Source organism: Leguminivora glycinivorella, chromosome 18, assembly GCF_023078275.1.
Source record: "Leguminivora glycinivorella isolate SPB_JAAS2020 chromosome 18, LegGlyc_1.1, whole genome shotgun sequence".
NCBI lineage: Eukaryota > Metazoa > Arthropoda > Insecta > Lepidoptera > Tortricidae > Leguminivora > Leguminivora glycinivorella.
The window spans coordinates 19831107-19850680 of NC_062988.1; the positions used below are offsets into that span (position 1 = coordinate 19831107).

Consider the following 19574-nt stretch of genomic DNA (forward strand, 5'->3'; position numbering starts at 1 on the left):
ATCAATGGAAAGGTCTTTTAAAATGATATAAAGTTTTCTAAAAAACATTTTTCTTAAAGTGAACGGTTTTTGAGATATCAGCTCTCAAAGTCGTAAAAAGTATGTCCCCCCCCCTCTATTTTTATAACTACGGGGTATAAAATTCTAAAAAAAATAGAGGTGATGCATGCTAATTAACTCTTTCAACGATTTTTGGTTTGATCAAAGTATCTCTTATAGTTTTTGAGATAGGTTGATTTAACTGTAATTTTGGCAGGTGTATAAATTGACATAATAAGTTTATTATATTTGCTGCTACGGAACCCTTTGTGCGCGAGCCCGACTCGCACTTGGCCGGTTTTTTATATAAGGGTTTAATCAACGCTTTTTTCAGTTGGTTGGGAAATATGCCAGTCTCTAGCATCAAATTTATAATATAAACCAGAGGTTCAACAATTAGGTCTATGCACGACTTAATGACTGTCATAGGTATACCATCGTAACCTGTACTCTTTTTATTCTTTAATTTTTTTACTATTCTTTTAATTTCGTAGGCGTCGACGGGAGCTAAAAATATGCTATTTGTAGTACTTAATAGAGATGAGGTATACTTCCGTGATTGATTAGTGCAGTGTAAATTTTGATTAATAAAATATGTGTTAAATGCTTCTGCTATATCAGAAGCATTCGATATATTTACCCCTCCAGCTTGGATCTTAGAAATCATAGTTGGTATAGAATTTGTAGTACACGTCTGTCTCTTAATTAAGCTCCAAGTTGCTTTAGATTTATTTACACTTGTTTTAATAAAAGTATCATTCGTCATAATTTTTGATTGTCGTATTACTCTCTTGAAAATCTTACAATATATTTTATAATGATGTAAAATACTGTCGTCTCGCTTAATTTTTTGTATTCCTAGATACATTTTACGTTTAGATTTGCTGGACTTTAAGATGCCTCGTGATTTCCAATTTTGCTTCTTTTTGTGATAAATTTTAACACTCTCAAGTGGCATGCATAGGTTAAAAATCATATTAAATGTTGTAATGAATTCATCATAGGCGGCGTTTGGATCGGATTCCATAAACACACTAGTAAAATTCACTTGCTGTAAGTATTTCAAAAATATTTCTAAATTGTAATCACATCGCCTAATTGTCTTAAACCAATGTTTTTCTTTGAAACTACGACTCGTTGGTATTATAATTATTTGGCCAGTATGATCTGATATTCCCAAACTTAATATATTGACATTATATTTAGAATAATTGGTTAAGATATTATCTATACACGTTTGAGACTGATGATTAATTCTAGTTGGTTCGTTTATCGTGTGACTAAGGTGAAATTTTCTCATAGTCGAGAGAAAAGTTCTTTGTGCTAAATCATTATTCAATAAGTTTATATTAAAATCCCCTGCAACAACTAGCTTACGCTTCCAATTTTGAACTCGAAGTGTTAATTTACCAAGTAGAGTTTCAAAATTCTTCATAAATGTTTCTAAATCACCGCTTGGGCTTCGATACACACATACAACAACAAGGTTAAGTTCAGGTAATAAGATCCCACAGGTTTCGAAATGTTGTTCAATAGACATATCTGACACCCATTGTATATTATGACACGTTATAGAGTTTTTAACATAAATACAGACACCTCCACGTGTCTTTTTTGATCTACAGAAATATGCGGCCATTTTGTATTCCTCTATTTGTAGGATAGATGCCTCGTGTTTTTTAAGGAATGATTCGGAAATACATAACACATCAATATTATCCGAGTCAGCAAATATTTCTAATTGGCTGACCTTAGACTTTAGACCTTGCACGTTTTGGTGGAAAATGCGCAGATTTCCTTCATTAAGCTTAGGAACATTTAATTTTGTTTCGTTCTGGGTAGTGTTATACTGTATTCTAGTTGCGAAAAAAATAATACGGTATTGTGCCTTTACGTGGTAGAGGCTTCTTATCAGACCTTAAGTTATTTTCTGATTGCACTTTATTGTAAACAGGTGGTATCTGTGACCCCGAGCACAGTAAAGGGTCATTTTCACTAAGTACATTTACATTTACATAGTTATAATATGCATTTTTATAATCTAACTGGTCTATTTTCTGGTGCAATTTCTTACATATTTCACTTAAATATCGTTTTTTATTTGACTTATTTCGTAAGTTATACAAACTTTCAATAAATATTACATTTTCCATGTTTGCAAAACTACACTTAAGCATATAATTAAGGCTATTTACATCAATGTTTGCGTTTCTGCCTACATTTAGCAGAAAAACGGGGTATTTATTTAAAGTTTTCAGTGCATCTCCCAAGTAAGTGAATATATCCATAGGATTGGAATCATGCTCGCCTACTGACAGTACAATTCTGTCACCCTCAATGTACTTACAATTACTAACAGTCTCTAATATTGACTTCGTACACGCACCAGGCTTGATGATGGCACTGATTTCATAATTTACAAGATCAGTCTCTTGCTGTATTTGGTGAAGCCTAGGGCCTACTCCAACGCATTGTTCACCGCCGCATATAAATATTGTTGGTTTTGTTCGTTGATTTTCAGCAGTTTCCTGATTTTTATTTGATTCTATAATTGATTTATTACTATCTTGTATAACTTTTGGTGAACGCATTTGTAAGCTGACATTGTCCTTGTCCGCCGGGATTTCCAGGGGCTCAATGGAAGCTTTAGTAGAGCCAACTTTTGATTTCTTTTTTGTTGATTTGGGAGTTGTTTTATTATATGTTGCACCACTACTGTCTAGTAGGTTCTTCAGGGTTGAAATTTGCCTTTCCATTTCTGATTGTACTCTAGTTAGCCTAGTTACTTCAGCATTTAGATTGTCAATCTCTTCGTGAGCGCTTGTAAGTTGTGTGTTTAATGTCACGATTTGATCTTTTAATTCGCATATCTGGGAAAGTTGAGTAAAATTTGGTAGACTTTGAGAACTATCATTTTGACTTGATTCACCTGATAGTGTTGAATCGAATGAGCTAAACGATGTTGCAACATTTGGTGAGCTAGTAGCAGTATCTGCAGACGGCGATAAAGTGACACATTTTTCCTTGCTGATAGAGCTTGTAGTCGCATGCGTTTGTAATTTTTCTTTCTGTTTTTGTACTGTTGTTTGTGTCACTTGATGACTTGGATGACTTGGAGAGTCCGGTGGAAGAACAACACATTTAGAACATTTCCATTGTTGCTTATTAAGTGTTGTCATTAATCGAAAGCGCGCAGTTGTTACATTTGTACAGTTCAGTTCAAAGAATTTTTTACATTTTTTACATTTCAAAAACTCAGTTGTTTTTATCTCTACAGAGCATACTGAGCAATTTTTTTTCATCGCAGCAACTCGTGTAGGTGCCATTTTAATCGTCAATTTGATTATAATTGCTTTAATATCAGTGTAAAATAAAGCAATAGCAAAAGCAGCAATGTACAGCAAAGTAGCAATGTAAAGCGTCCAATGATCTCGCAGCGGCGCGATAACGTCTGGCGGTGACTCATGCGCGGGCGCAACGGCGCAAGCGAGCGATGCGCTAAGATAACGAAATTGCCGGTAGGATTATTTATTTTAAAACTATTTCACTTAGTACTCACGTTTCTTTGCGAGTTACACAATGCACTAAACGTCAATTTAAAGTTCACAATAGCCGCTACAAAATGATGTATAGCACATATAGCGCCAACTAGTTTTACCACTGATTATGAATAAAATTAACAGGAGAGTAACAGAGAGAAAATTAACAGGGTTCAGCATCAGCTCTGCCCTGGTTACTCCTCACTCAAGTACTCACCAAAACAAGTCCGATGACGAAAACAGCGCTTGCCTATGTTACTCCAAACCCGCGTTCCCCTAGGAATAGCCAGGGTTCAGGATCAGCTCTACCTTGGTTACTGCCCACACAAGTACTCATCAAGACAAGTCCGATGACGAAAACAGCGCTTGCCTATGTTACTCCAAACCCGCGTTCCCCTGGGAAAAGCCAGGGTTCAGCATCAGCTCTACCTTGGTTACTGCTCACTCAAGTACTCATCAATACAAGTCCGATGACGAAAACAGCGTTTGCCTATGTTGCACGAAACCCGAGTTCCCTTAGGAATAGCCAGGGTTCAGCATCAGCTCTACCTTGGTTACTGCTCACACAAGTACTCATCAAGACAAGTCCCATGACGAAAACAGCGCTTGCCTATGTTACTCCAAACCCGCGTTCCCCTGGGAAAAGCCAGGGTTCAGCATCAGCTCTACCTTGGTTACTGCTCACTCAAGTACTCATCAATACAAGTCCGATGACGAAAACAGCGTTTGCCTATGTTGCACGAAACCCGAGTTCCCCTAGAAATAGCCAGGGTTCAGCTCTACCTTGGTTACTGCTCACTCAAGTACTCATCAAAACAAGTCCGATGACGAAAACAGCGCTTGCCTATGTTAAACCAAACCCGCGTTCCCCTGGGAAAAGCCAGGGTTCAGCATCAGCTCTATCTTAGAAACTGCTCACCCAATTAACTCATCAAGGCGAGTTGGATGACGAAAACGGCTTATTTTTATGTTGGCAATTAACGTTTTCAATGTGTAATGATAATGGTTAATTGTATTGATTTTCGGCCAACACTGTATATTTACATGCATACATACATATTTACATATTTATATATTTATATTCATACATACATACCTACATACATTCATACATACCTACATACATTCATACGTACGAACATACATACTGATCTATGGGCGACGATGATCATTTACCATCAGGCGATCCATCAGTCCCTTGTCTCCCAGTTCATTAAAAATAATTTCTAGCCGTGTTCTACTTCTATCCAACGAATACATGTTTCGTTGCAAAATTAAAAATGGGGCGCATAGTGCGGAGTGGCAACAGCGCATTTTCCTTCCTGTTCTTACACTAGCTTAGATTCATAATCCTGTCTCTTTCACGCAAGGCTCGACTACGCTTCAACAAAAGGGAAAGCCTTATAAATAGCGCTTAAAATAAGGGTAACCCTTATTAAAGGCTTGCAAGCCGTATCGGATAGCGGTAAGCCAATGCACAGGGCTAGCTTTATTGTTTTGCTAAGTTTTTTGTAAGGGCTAGTCAAATGAATGGGCTTGCAGTTCGAAAGGGAGAGTCTCTCGATTGGGTCGTCCTTACGTTAGGGATTCCCAATGAAAGGCTTGTAGCGCGGAATGGGTTGTCCGGTCCCTGCTCTAAAACACACGGGACATTAGCCGACACCATAGCCCGACGCACTATATCGTTTATTGAGTGGTGCCTCGGAAAACGTCCAGCACACTTCTGGCAACTCAGCCCATGGTGACCATTCTCCTCCACCATAACACCGCATATACAACGGTGCGCCTCACACACCTTAGCCCCCAACCTCAAGGCCACTGCTATCCTCAAAGAATCATTATCAAGCAGTGTACCCAAATGCGGTGATGGCAAGGCATGCAACCACGCGCCTGACTCCGGCTTTGAAGTTGCTCTCAGACGCGCCAAATCGGCCCCCGAAGCACCACCCAACAAATCTTCAAACCCAAGCTTACACAAAATGTCATCCCACTGCCTCTGCACTCCTAAATTATCAGGACGGTCGTCAGTAGGACAAAGTACAGCCCATCTCTCCAAAGCCTCCGAAGCGTATGGTATTCGGACATCGTTGCCATGAACCGACAATATGCGAGCAACAAGACCCGAAGAACCATGCGCAGATGCTAAAAAAGAGACCAGACCGACATCCTGAACCCTACGCACCCCGAGACCACCAAAACGCACCGGCAAAGCAGCCTGACGCCACTGCTTCTCATCAAACGTTACGTTGAGAATCGACTCTAAAGCAAGCCTAAGCGTATTGTCCAACGCTTCCACGTCTTGCCGAAAAATCCAAGTAGGAGACGTTCGCATTACGTAAACCATCCGAGGCAAAGCAAAGCAATTCCGCAGCAAGATGAGACTCACATGACCCGACAGATGTTCCAAATGTTCACGTGCTGAGGATAGTGCCTGCCGCTTCTCATGAAGCACAGAAGTAACACCCTCAGCAAAAATAGGAGCACCTAACAACCTTAGTTCAGGTTTATCCACCTGTCTTATTCCGGGCAGAATTGCTTCAAACTGTGTAAAGCAGTCCGTGGCCCCACCATCACAAACAAAAATCTCACACTTAGCCGAGTTGACTACTAGACCAATTTCCCTCAAAGCCGGTATCAAAACTTTTAGGTCATCAAGGACCACTTCCGGGCTTCCACCAATTGTGCCATCATCTAGATACCAAACATTTAGTGGTGCTTTCAACCCAGAAATGATACGTTGAATCGCCAGGCAAAACATCAAGGGTCCCAAAGGATCGCCTTGCTGAGCCCCAACTTGTGACTGTAGAAGGTTGTCCATGAAGAAAAGGTTACTAGAGGACGCATAACACTGATAAAGAAAGGGATACAGAGACGGAGTACGCTCTAAAACCTCTCGCAACACCGTATCCCTTTCCACAGCATTGAAGGCATTCTTGATGTCAATTTTGACAATCACGCTATTGGACCCCTGCCGCCCCAACGCAAAAGATCTGGTTGAATGTATCGCCGCCTCACACCCCAAAGTAGTGCCAAACCCCACTTGATGCGGTTGCAAATAGACCGACATCACATCTCTAACCGCTCGACAACAGAGCTTGGCTGTAAGGCGACGAATAACACTGCCCACCGCAATAGGCCGAATGCCACCATCCTTCTTAGACAAAGCGCACAACGATGCACCATATAAAAACGGCCTCACTTCCATGTTTAGCATCCCCTTTAATAAAAAGTTACATAAGGCGGTAAGGGAGTCCAACAAACGATGTCCATTATTCCCCGCAGAGGCAGAAATCAACTCTTTAAGGTGCTGAGGCCTCAGCCCATCTACCCCAGAAGCTGACCCATTGTAAAAAGAAGCAATCGCATCAGCTACTTCCGACGGGGTCACAGACAGGAAAGAGCTAGTAGAATTTGGCTCGGGCGGTAAAACGACCGGTCTCGATGGCTCTGGATGCTTATCCTTCAAAGCCTGCAAAGTAGCCTCATTAGAAGGCGCGAGCACGGAATCCGACATAAGGAGACGAACAGCCCCCCTCAAATCTCCATCATGCACCTTACCCTCAATAGCCCGATATACCGAAGCAGACTTAGAGGCTGACTGAGCCGTTGCCGGGAAGTACAAATTCGAATCGTCGACATTCTCCTTGACCTTTGCCGTCAATGACTTCCGACCAGTAGCATCCGGCACCCTCAAAGCCGAATAGGAAAAGGACAACAAATTGAACCAGTCCTCGACACCGTTGTTACGCAAGCAATCGTCTATAATTGATGACAACTTCCCGGCAACCAAACATCTCGCCCCTTTTGGAATATGCCTCAACACCCTAATACTCGACTTCAACTCCGATAAATCCTTAAGACCAAACGTCTGTGACGCAACCCCTGAACTTCCCGATTCTACATCTGGCAAAACCTGATTCTGCAAAAGCAGATCCCTGTGCTTCTTGCTTATATGGACATTGAGACCCCTGGACTGCACAAACAACTTCGGCGACCCGGGGCAATGGGGACAGCTAACTTTAGGAGGGCTATTCATTATGCTTATGGCACACGTTACAAAAACAACAGCAAAAAAGCACACAAAAAAAAAAAAAATAGTAAGTAAGCATGCAAATATGTATAAAAACCAAATAAAAAAAAACAATTACATACTTATATCACTTGACACATCTAACTTATAACCAAAGACCTAAAATAATACGAAATATAAATTAAAATAAATACATCCACAATAATAATAATAAAAAAAAAACCCAATGACGCAATTGGTAGCGTTCTGGAGCACGACGGCACACTCACAAAAATTGGTATCGGAGCACCATAGTGCAATTGGGAGCGTTCCGGAGCGCTAAGGCGCACTAAAACACTACGGCACGATGGAGCACAGGCACGTGATGGATGGAGCGGCACGGCGCTCCGATGGTAGTAGGCGCAGCAGAACACCCCGGAGCGGACCCGCGCGCAATGGAACACATCGACGTGGACCGGAGTGCAGCAGTGCACTGCCCCAGCAAGACACGGCGGAGCGTCTCGGCGCAATGGCAAAATAGTTGCAACTTCTACACAATATACGACTCAAAATGTCAACGTGTACCCAAATCTCAACATATTGTATTAAACTTAATCATTGAGACTAGGCGATTATATGGAACTCCATAAAACACATATTTAATAATACGTGGGGTCAAATGTTATTTAACTACATTAACCTTAATTAATGGTAAAAATAATTTCGATATTTGTCCATGTAAAACTCCTTCTAATCCCTCCAAATACCGTCCCAAAACCAATGAAAATACCCTTTAGTTCATAACACGACATATCCATGGCCATAAATAACGAACACAATGGCGAATCCCCAAAATATTGTGATCCCGCCACACTAACCAAACAAATCTAATAGATATACAAAAAGAAGTAAGTATTTTCTTAATTCCCACGCGTCCCGAATATCCTGGTAAACAAATATCCAGACATCGACACAACGTAGATCACGCAACTAACCCCATTACAAAATGTGTGATAAGTAAGTATTTAAGTTATCCATTTATTGCCACATGGGAATGTAGTTTAATGTGATTATTAGCAACAACAAGACTCTTATGAGTATATATAGATTATAGGTTATACCTGTTCTGTAACGCTGTGGACGCTGTGGTTAATTAAGTTTATTTGTAGTGCAGCTTGTAGTCAATTGATTACCTGTAAATAAATAAAATTCATATTAGCACTCTAGCATTTTAATTGAAATAAATGAATATACCAAAAAGAATACACCTAGATATAATAGTTAATAAAGCTGAGCAATGTAAAATCACGGATGTGTTTCGCCTATTTATGACTCCGCACGAACACGAATCGCTTGTAGTATCCATTAGTGTCTACCTATACGGATATATGTCTGTGACCAAGTAGCCTATGAAAGTATGAATGCTAGGATCGTTCGATGGGGATCGTATCGGATTAACAGGCGAGGGTGGGATAATCATTCCGCCGGAACATTTGATTGGATTACACATGTCAGATTACTTCTGGAACTGTTAGGTATATGTGATAACCGATTATTGCCGGAGTTTTTTCTTCTAAAAGTAACTGGCACATTGATAACATTATTAAATTAAAAGATAATCCAGTCTTTATTTAATATCATTACAATGTTAAAATTAAAAACACAATTAATTTATCTAAAAAAAAACCATAAAAAAGAATTATTAAATTTGATTTCAGGAAACTCCTAGTTACTATACTTATAAACAAGCGGTAGTTAGCGTTTTTATTTATGAAAGAAGAACTACTTGATATAATGCCCTGTTATGCACTTGTGTTTTATAAAAAAAAGCCCATGGGATTAGGGTTGCCAACCGTACTATATAATATAGTATTGTACTATATTTTGGCCCAGCGTACTATATTCTATATGAAATATATATAGTACGCAAAAGTACTATATTTTGGGGTCCTTGCCAGTGCCGAATTTACACTAGGGTCAAACCGCCAGGGGCGGCTTTTTCATAATGAAAAAAATTTCGCGCTCGCTACGCTCGCGCTTTCATTCCTATTTCACCTCCATTATACATTTCATTACTTCGTTCTGACATGAAATTATTACAGTTACAAATATATAAAGTCACCGTTGTTTGAAAACATTTGTATTTTTTCCACGATAAGTATATTAAATAACAACATTTCTTAAGGGGATTCTCTACTCCGATGAGCTTCGATTTGAATCCATTGGTATTATGAATACTATGATAGTTTCTAAATCCTATCTATCATATTAACAGCATCGTCTTTAAGCAAACTAGTATCCCATAATTACTTCACAGCTCATTGATTTTGTGATATTTAGCATCAAAGTTGAACTATTCTAGGAGCAAAACTGGTTTTTTGGTCAAATCTTTTGCCTTAATTACTTTAAAATTAAAATCGCTCTTGCATTTTTAGAAAAGTCTAGATTTCATATATGTAAGACCCTTCACCAAAACAAAATTTCCAAAAATGTTTTTAAGATAATATTCATAAAAAAATAAGTACATTTTTTTTTCCAAAATAACCCGTTCTACCTTTTCGCAGAATGATTCCCGACCGAGTTTCATTTGCCAACCAACATTTCGTTGAAGTTTCATTTTAACAACAAACGTTCAGAAACTTTTTGTATTGCAACTTTTCAATTGGAATAATTATTGTAAAGCGGATTATTAAAATCCATCTAAACTTATGGCAGATTTGTCATTTGTCAAATGTTTCAATTGGTCAAACAACTCTTGGACAAATAACGTTTCGCAACGAAACATTAGGCAAGTTACTAAAAATTTCCAACATCATCCACAACTAGTTGTATATTCCGCCAAGTAAAACATTTGACAACATGAAAGTTTGCTTTAAAAAAAAGGCCAAATGTTAAGTTGGTAAACGTGAGCTTGGCAAATAAAACAATTATCATAAGTTGGGAAAAACATTCAGCGGAATAAAATTCCGCGAAACTTGAGTTGAGAAGTGTTATTCGGCCGTACAATTTTAGACGATAAAATAAGAGAACCAATACAACACAAATCTTGTCAAAAATAGATGAAAACCGAGAGGAGCCCCTTAAACTGGGCAGAAAAAACGATTTCTACGGTTATCGATTATCTTTACTGTACTATATTTTATTTCGGTGTACTATATTTTATAGCTGGAATTTTCTAAAATACTATATTTCCCTAAAAAAAAGTTGGCAACCCTACATGGGATGTTAAAATAACACAGTGCAAAATATCCAACAGCTACGCGACTATTTTCTGCATAACGCCCGTCACCCGTCACCGTCCAGTCGCCAACCCTTTCCTCGCACTTGCACATGCACAGAAAACGCAAACCTCCCACGTCTCGCGTCCCGGCCCTCCAGTCTTTTGTTTTTGTTGCCTGTTGTTTGGCAAAACAAACGTTCTGAGCGATGCGAGCTGGCAGGAAGGCGTGCGTTAGAATATGAAAAAAAATATCCGCCCCCACTTTACATGTAGGGGGGGTACCCTAATAAAACAGTTTCCATTTTTTAGTTTTGCACTTTGTTGGCGTGATTGATATACATATTGGTACCAAATTTCAGCTTTCTAGTGCTTACGGTTACTGAGATTATCCGCGGACGGACGGACGGACAGACAGACATGGCGAAACTATAAGGGTTCCTAGTTGACTACGGAACCCTAAAAACCAGCCAAGAGCGTGTCGGGCCACGCTCAGTGTAGGGTTCCGTAGTTTTCCGTATTTTTCTCAAAAACTACTGAACCTATCAAGTTCAAAATAATTTTCCTAAAAAGTCTTTATAATGTTGTACTTTTGTGATTTTTTTCACATTTTTTAAACGTATGGTTCAAAAGTTAGAGGGGGGGGGGCACTTTTTTTCCTTTAGGAACGATTATTTCCGAAAATATTAATATTATCAAAAAACTATTTTAGTAGACCCTTATTCATTTTTAAATACCTATCCAACAATATATCACACGTTGGGGTTGGAATGAAAAAAAATATCAGCCCCCACTTTACATGTAGGGGGGTACCCTAACAAAGCATTTTTTTCCACTTTTTATTTTACCACTTTATCGGCGTGATTGATATACATATTGGTACCAAATTTCAGCTTTCTAGTGCTAACGGCCAAGGGATTATCCGCGGACGGACGGACGGACAGACAGACATGGCGAAACTATAAGGGTTCCTAGTTGACTACGGAATCCTAATGAGTCCCGAGTCTACTCAATTACACATTTTATACAATACAGTACAGTGCGGTTAGTATATTTCGACTCCGCATAGACCTAACGTCCAGCCTCTTACAAGTCTTACAACGACATAAGCACAGGTATTTATTTGGTTTTCGTATGTGATAGTATGAAAGTACATCCGTTTATTACGACTCCGATTATCACGACCAGCCGCTTTTTACGACACATTTTACACAGAATCCGTCCGTCAAGACCGGTTGCAACGACGAGCGAACGTTTTTAGTTTTACTAGTAAATTGAGGAAACAAAGCTACTTCCACCCGAGCACGGCCCCCAGTCTTGCCTACAACAAGTAGCAAGATTACATTGTGGCCAAGTAACTTTTTGGAGTATTGCATTTAAAATTTTAACAATTTGTTCGCCTCGGGTCTAATCTTATTTATAAGCTAAATAGAACTCAATTTGTATTTTTCGATTGCGTATAAACTAGCTTTACTTACAAATGATGAGCAAGCACGCATACTAAGAAGGACTTTTCTAACTAAACAAGTCACAATAAAATAAGGTATTAACACTATGATGATAATAATGCCCTGTAAATAAACCTATTGATTGAAATGTTTTAGTAATAGAGATGTAGATATTACTTTTAATTAAAAGAAATGAAATTTGTTTTATTTATTTATTTAAACTTTATTGCACAAATTATCAATAAAAAGTACAAATGGCGGACTTAACGCCTTAAGGCATTCTCTACCAGTCAACCGTTAGAATATAACACAATGTAGATTTTATATTGGTGTTACGACTAAAGTGCTAAATTGACCAGACGTATGTGTAGAAGACGACCAACATAAACAATGTTTTTTATCCATGTAAAACGCGATCAACTCCACCGAGTTATTACTTTGCTACTTTTGACGCTAACGACACAGTCTATGGGCCCGATTCAAACTCTAATGTAGAAGAAACGTCACGTGCAATGCCACTGCTAGTAGGTATCAGTAGTAATATCGTAGTGACATCTTACTCTCATCTTAAAATCATTGTTCGAATATGTTTGTTATGATACATAAATACATAGAATCACGCCTGTAGCCCATAAAGGGGAGGTAGAGCACATGAACTTCTAAGTTTCAGGGTTAAAAGAAATCCAGATTGTGACATTGCAGTGACAGTGCCACAATTTAACCCATATCCCACAGTCAACTTCCACGAAACCCAAGGGAAGAAAGTCGGGGGGGGGGGGGGGGGGGGGGGGGGGGGGGTGTTGAACAATGTATAATGTGAAATTCTTTTCGTTGCGGTAATAATTTACATACCTATACTGGCAACATTATGTTCTTTAAGAAATTTGGTGAGTTGAAAACAACAATACATAATTTACAAAAATGAATCCTTAGAATCAGAACATGATGATTGATATAAATAAGTAAACGAAATAAATGTGAATTACTCTTACTAACGATATAACAACTAGATTTTCGAATCCGCAGAACACTTTGTACGCAAGCTCCAGGCTCCAGGCAACTCACAAAAAAAAAACAAATGATCACTCGACCTATTGTCTTTCGACTACTGAAAATCGGCGTATTTTATTTATTCAATCGGGCACCGTTTGATATGTTATGTTACGGCGCCGTGTGTGATCCTCCCACGCCAATCGTCCCACAATTAATGGAGCGCCAGATGACATCAGTGTAATGCTGATAACGATAACAACTTTACAGCTGCTCCGTGATCTCATAGTTTACATAGAGAAGGTCACAGTGTTATGGAAAACAATTAAGAGATAATTTATAATAAGATAAGACAAGGAGATCGCAATCCGTAATTGATGTCATTGTCATATACGAAAATATTTTCGGGTCTAGAATCGAACCAGCGTCCTCACCATTCGCGGAAGATGCCTGACTACCTGCCCAGTGGGCAGTGCCCACCCATATCATGGCAGTGCGGAGGCTAGGTCAAACTTTCTCAAGTATAGTAAGTATAATATTATATAACAACACAAGGGTTTTGTAAAAAATATGGTTATTCGCGCGCCATATCGTCACTACTTTGAAAAAATCTCGTATCTCACACTGCTCCTCAAAGTTAAAACGCAGTGTCTATATGCATTGCATACATACTTATTACATTTTTCTTTTCATCGACAGAAGAAGATACAAGTGTTTTCCAAAGTAGTGACGATATAACTGTTGTTCTTCCGCAAACTTTTATATTTAATTCTTCGCCTTGTGAACGTGTTAAACCTTAAAACTAGAACAATAATTGCCCTCGATCCGTCGTCATTCAATAATACAAAGAATTTCGTTAGGCACTAGCTGTTTAAATCGTATCGTACACGTACGATATTTGTGTACACGTGCGTACTGTAGGTGTATTGTGTAATTCTGCACTTGTACCTACTGCCTAACTGAACAGGGAAGGGTCACACCGGGTGTCGCTATTAATGAGAGCTAGATCGATTGTTGTAAGCTTGTTTGATAAAACACAGGGCTTCATTAATGCCTTGAGAATCACGTTTGTTTTAAGCTATGAGTGGGCTATCTGCAAACCTATTGACGAGGAGGATTGAATAAGTAGGTACTAGGCATAGTTTCAAAAAGACGAGACAGTATATGGATTCCCCATTCCACCTAGATTCAATAAATCAAGCTCATACTATCGTATAGTAGCAACTTTTAGTGGTATCAATCAATAGTGTCCATGTTACTTATGTTCCTTTCTTCTCATAATTGAAATTTAGAAGCCAGATACGAGTACACTGAACTCAGCAGCACTCACTTAAGAAATCTTATCTCTCAAATAGGTAAACCCTCCCCCGATTTTTCAGAAGTTTACCTCTAATAATGTCTACCTGACCTACCTGTTCTATGTAAATATAAACATTGCCAATGTACTTATATGTGTGTTCTCAATAAACATTTCCAGTGGTTTATTTAGGTGTACCTGCATGTGGGTTAGCGGCATCGCCAGGTGCCAAGAGCCACGGTGCGTTTGCGCAACCCTCGCGAACCGCACGTTTACGTGACCGACTGTATCTACGAGCAGATCTCGAATGTAGTGCACTACTTTCAGTAGATATCACAGTACAGCTACTTTGTAAATTTTACACAAGTTGAGAGTATTGAGCGCCTTGTAGTTTACGAAATAAAACAATTCTAAGACTGGTTTACTTTTATTTTTTAATAAAAATAGGCCCAGTACCTATATCGTTACAGATGTAGGTACGCCTTTATCTTTCTTTGCTTGACTCCGTTGATTGTAAAGACAATCATAAGGAATAGAATATCCAAGCTAGTAAGCATACGAGCAATACAAGTAGTACCAGGCTTAGAATAAATTTAAAAGTGGAAAATGTCTGCCTTGGGTGAGACTTGAACTCACGGCCTCTGGATCGATACTCCAGCGCTCTGCCAACTGAGCCACCAAGACTTCAACCAAGCCAGCGAAATTTTCCACTACTAAGGTCAATGGGACCCGTAGCGACATCTACCGTAAGAGTGTTAAACTTCTTAAACGGCAACCGGAGTTCCAAGTCATATTGGAAATTCACCAGTTACGATGCGCTAACCATGCTAAATTTTTAACTTCTGATTAGCAGAAACGTCTGCAATCGATGCCACTAGGCTTAGAATAAATTTAAAAGTGGAAAATGTCTGCCTTGGGTGAGACTTGAACTCACGGCCTCTGGATCGATACTCCAGCGCTCCAAGGCAGACATTTTCCACTTTTAAATTTATTCTAAGCCTAGTGGCATCGATTGCAGACGTTTCTGCTAATCAGAAGTTACAAGTAGTACCGACAAAAACCACAGCATTTTGGTTCCTGTCAAATTGTTTTTTAAAACTTTTTTGAACTCTTTGTAGTAGGTATGTTAGTTTGGGTCAAAACGTAGAAGCTAAATTTGACCCACTTCCCGGTTCCCGATTAAGCTGAAATTTTGCACACATATGTAAATCACGTGACAATGCAATATTATGATATTATGGAGCTGATCTGATGATGGAGCAGAAAGGTGGTCATAGGAACTCCGTTGTGAAACATCCCCAACGAATAAAAGGTATTTAGAAAAGTCTCGGAGAACAGTAAATGACTGTTGAAAGAAAGGTACAGTCAGCGATAAAAGCTTGTGCCAAAAATATTCTTTTTTTGCATGAAATCTTATTCCATATTCACCATAGTATTGCATAGCAATAACACTAATCCACATAAAAATCAATGAGGTATTTTGAAACTAAAATATTCGGCACGTTTTCTGCAAAACTTCGGCCTTTAAAAATTGGTACCGTTTCCAAATACTGTTAATGAAACAACTACTGTATAATAGTTCTTTAATAGTTATTGCTTTTCGTTGTTACGCATGAAAATAAAATGCGTCAAGAAAGAGGTCAATGTGAATTGAATAAAATGGTTAAAGACCCGTAACGTTTAGTTACGGATAGTGAGCAAGGCTTCAGTTACATTATTCTTGACTATTGTACGCTATCATATTAAAAGCATCAATATAGCGGGCTTGTATAATTATCTGCAACCTAAATAGTTTGTCGATGATGCTTCCAAATAGGCACCTCCGAAGTCAGAACACGACTAATTTATCTAAACTCATCATTTCCGTGAGACATTAACACTCTTAACTCTTAAGTGATTTAACTTTAAAGTTTTCTTTATTACTGAGGTAACTGACGGTAGGTACTGAAAGATGTTTCAATGCCAAATCAACCCATTATTTTTGTTAAAGGTCGGTTGCACCAACCGTACGTCACCGTTAAAAGTTAAAACGTTCACTAATTTTATTTTATATGAAGTTTAATACACAGTCGACCGCAAGGCTGTGACTGTGACGTTGCTCAGTCCGCAAAATGCAATTGGTGCGGCTAGCTCAAACTGCAATAGCGAATCGTCTAGACATGCGTGTGTACTTTACTGTGTTACACCGCCGTACATTATAACCATGTTTTCAGCTGTCCAGCTTAACACCGATCTCTCCTAACCAATAGTTACTAAGGATACCAAGGTCAAAATATAACAGTAATACCTAACGATGATAGTGTCTCGTTTTAAGAATAGTATAGCTGCACCTATGGACACTCCTGCACTTTATTTGGTTTGGGTTGGGTTTGTGTTTTGACCGGCGATGGCGATGGTGGTGAAATGGCCACGGGCTTTCAACGTTCAAATCGATGTTTTGAGTGAATGGGCCATTTGCGATACGACAGATGTATTGCAATGACCAACATGTTAAAACATAGATAGTTGCAGTAGATACTAGAAACTTTATGGTTTAACTAGATAGTTTGTAGTCAGCACCATTCAGATAGGTTTCTGCCGTTCCTGAGCCAGATTTTCAAGTGACAGATTAGTGGCAAGTTCTGAGCATCAATCACATTAAGATATGTTGGTACTGTACCTAACTACTGTAGATATGCTATATTTTATTTTGACAATATTTTTATAGGACAAAACTTAATACTTAACTTGAAATACTTGAATACTTAAATATTACATTCCTTGTTCGGTATTGGTAAAGCTTCCGAACTCTATTCGATTTAAGTAATAAAATAAAAATAAAAAATCGATTCATACATACATACAACAATCACGCCTGTATCCCATATTGAAACTACTTGCCACTCTTGGCAAATAAGGGGTTGAAAACAGGTTGCCAGCCTCTCGCCTACGCCACAATTTAAATATCCCATAGTCGCCTTCTACGACACCCACGGGAAGATAGGGGGTGGTGAAATTCTTAACCCGTCACCACACAGGCCTCGATCGAACATTCTAAAATGGATAAAACAAGCGGAGCGAACTTAAATAGCAAACTATCAACAAGTCATAATCATAAAACAGTTTTCAGCGAGTCTCCGTCGATTCCCGAGAATGCACATACATTACAAATAGTGCTCAACCGCACCAACCTCAAGCTTTCAGTTTAACGACCAGTACCTCATCATCCCGGACATCTCGTGCACTAAGTCAGGGATACACTAGGAACACACGTCTCGCTGCATGTGTTAATATCTGGAGCAGCGACTTAAAGCGAAATTGCGCGATTTCGCGAAACTTCGCGTGACATAGTGCGATACTGATATCAATTGGGAAGTTTGCGGGTCAGATATTCAGAATTCAGAAGCTTGCGAAAGGGTCACTAACTACTGAATGAAATTGATCAGGACAGAGATAAGGGCGTACTCGAAGGGAGACCTGTGTTCAGCAGTGAGCGACAAATGGCTGACATGATGATGACGACAGATAACATCGCTCGACTTACACACTGGCAACTTTGTTGAAGTGGCAACGTGACGCAAACACGTAAGAGCGCTATGACAAAAAATGGCGATATATTGTAAAATTCGCAATATTCAACGATAAAATTGTACACTTTACCCATACTAAAAGACAGTAAAAGTACTTGTTTCAGTTAGAACATGTTATTAACCGTAGGTTAAACAAAAAACATATGAAAGAAAAAGCTTATTCAATTGGTAATGATTTTTTATCTGATGCTCGTTTAGGAAAAACCGCGTGAAGCACTGATTTCGGAGCTCTTATTATGTACAATTTGATAAGCTCACTCTCATAAATACGGTAAATTTAAGTTCCTAATATCTTGTACTTTAGGCCCATTAAACAATATTTATCATTTAATCCTTTGAAATTGAGAAATTGAGAGTAAAACGAACTCAATTTTGTCTTGAAAATACATCGAAACAAGTGATCATTTCTCCGAAAATCTACATGTTATCGAAGTTATTTTAGTATATAAATAATCTGCACAATCTGCTTAAAAATCTGTTATCCAGTTGTCGTTATAATATTTTATAATGATTTTTTTCCAATTTTTTGAAAACTAGCCTTCCTGTCGCTATTTTACCGGCGACGGACGCCTGCGATTTCAGTGCCGCGTCGGAGCTCGTGGAGGTCAGACGTATGTCGCTTCGCTCTCCGAGTTTTCATCGCGAACGTCGAGAATATTTATCGTTGTGTGGGTCGGACACCTTGTTTATACACGGGCTATCCTCGCATTGTGTGTGTGTAAACAGCGACCAACGAATTTGATCCTAGATCCGTAAATATTTGCTTTTGTAATATTTTGTTATGTTTGAATGTTAAAGTATTACAACGTTATGATGATAAATATGTGAAAATTACAATACGGTCAAGATGATAAGACACATCAAGATGGTACTCGGGATCTGATGATGGAGCCAGAAGGTGGTCACCAGTACCAGTGAACCATGTAAGTAAACCACCTCGTGTTTAGGCTCGTTGGGTTCGTCTCAACAAGACCTTTGACAAGATGTGGTACTCAGGGTCTGATGATGGAGCCAGATGGTGGTCACCAGTACCAATGAACCATATGACTATACCACTTCGTGTTTGGGGTCATTGGGTTCGTCTCAACAATACCTTTGACAGGAGGTGGTACTCAGGGTCTGATGATGGAGCCAGATGGTGGTCACCAGTACCAATGAACCATATGACTAAACCACTTCGTGTATAGGCTCAATGGAATCGTCTCAATAAGATCTTTGACAAGAGGTGGTACTCAGGGTCTGATAATGGAGCCAGATGGTGGTCACCAGTACCGATGAACCATGGAACTAAACCAATTCGTGTTTAGGCTCATTGGAATCGTCTCAATAAGATCTTTGACAAGAGGTGGTACTCAGGGTCTGATGATGGAGACAGGTGGTGGTCACCAGTACCAATGAACCATGGAACTGAGCCACTTCGTGTGTAGGCTCGTTGGACTCGTCTCAACAAGACCTTTGACAAGAGG

At 39.1% G+C, this 19574-nt stretch overlaps 1 protein-coding gene across 1 annotated transcript in view; it reads right to left on the minus strand.

Moving 5' to 3' along the window:
• LOC125235816 (GAS2-like protein 3) overlaps positions 1 to 19574 on the minus strand; it is a 159647-nt gene that overhangs the window by 101111 nt on the left and 38962 nt on the right. The window contains 1 exon segment of the mRNA XM_048142405.1: positions 8709 to 8780. The gene's annotated coding sequence lies outside the window, so the exon portion shown is untranslated.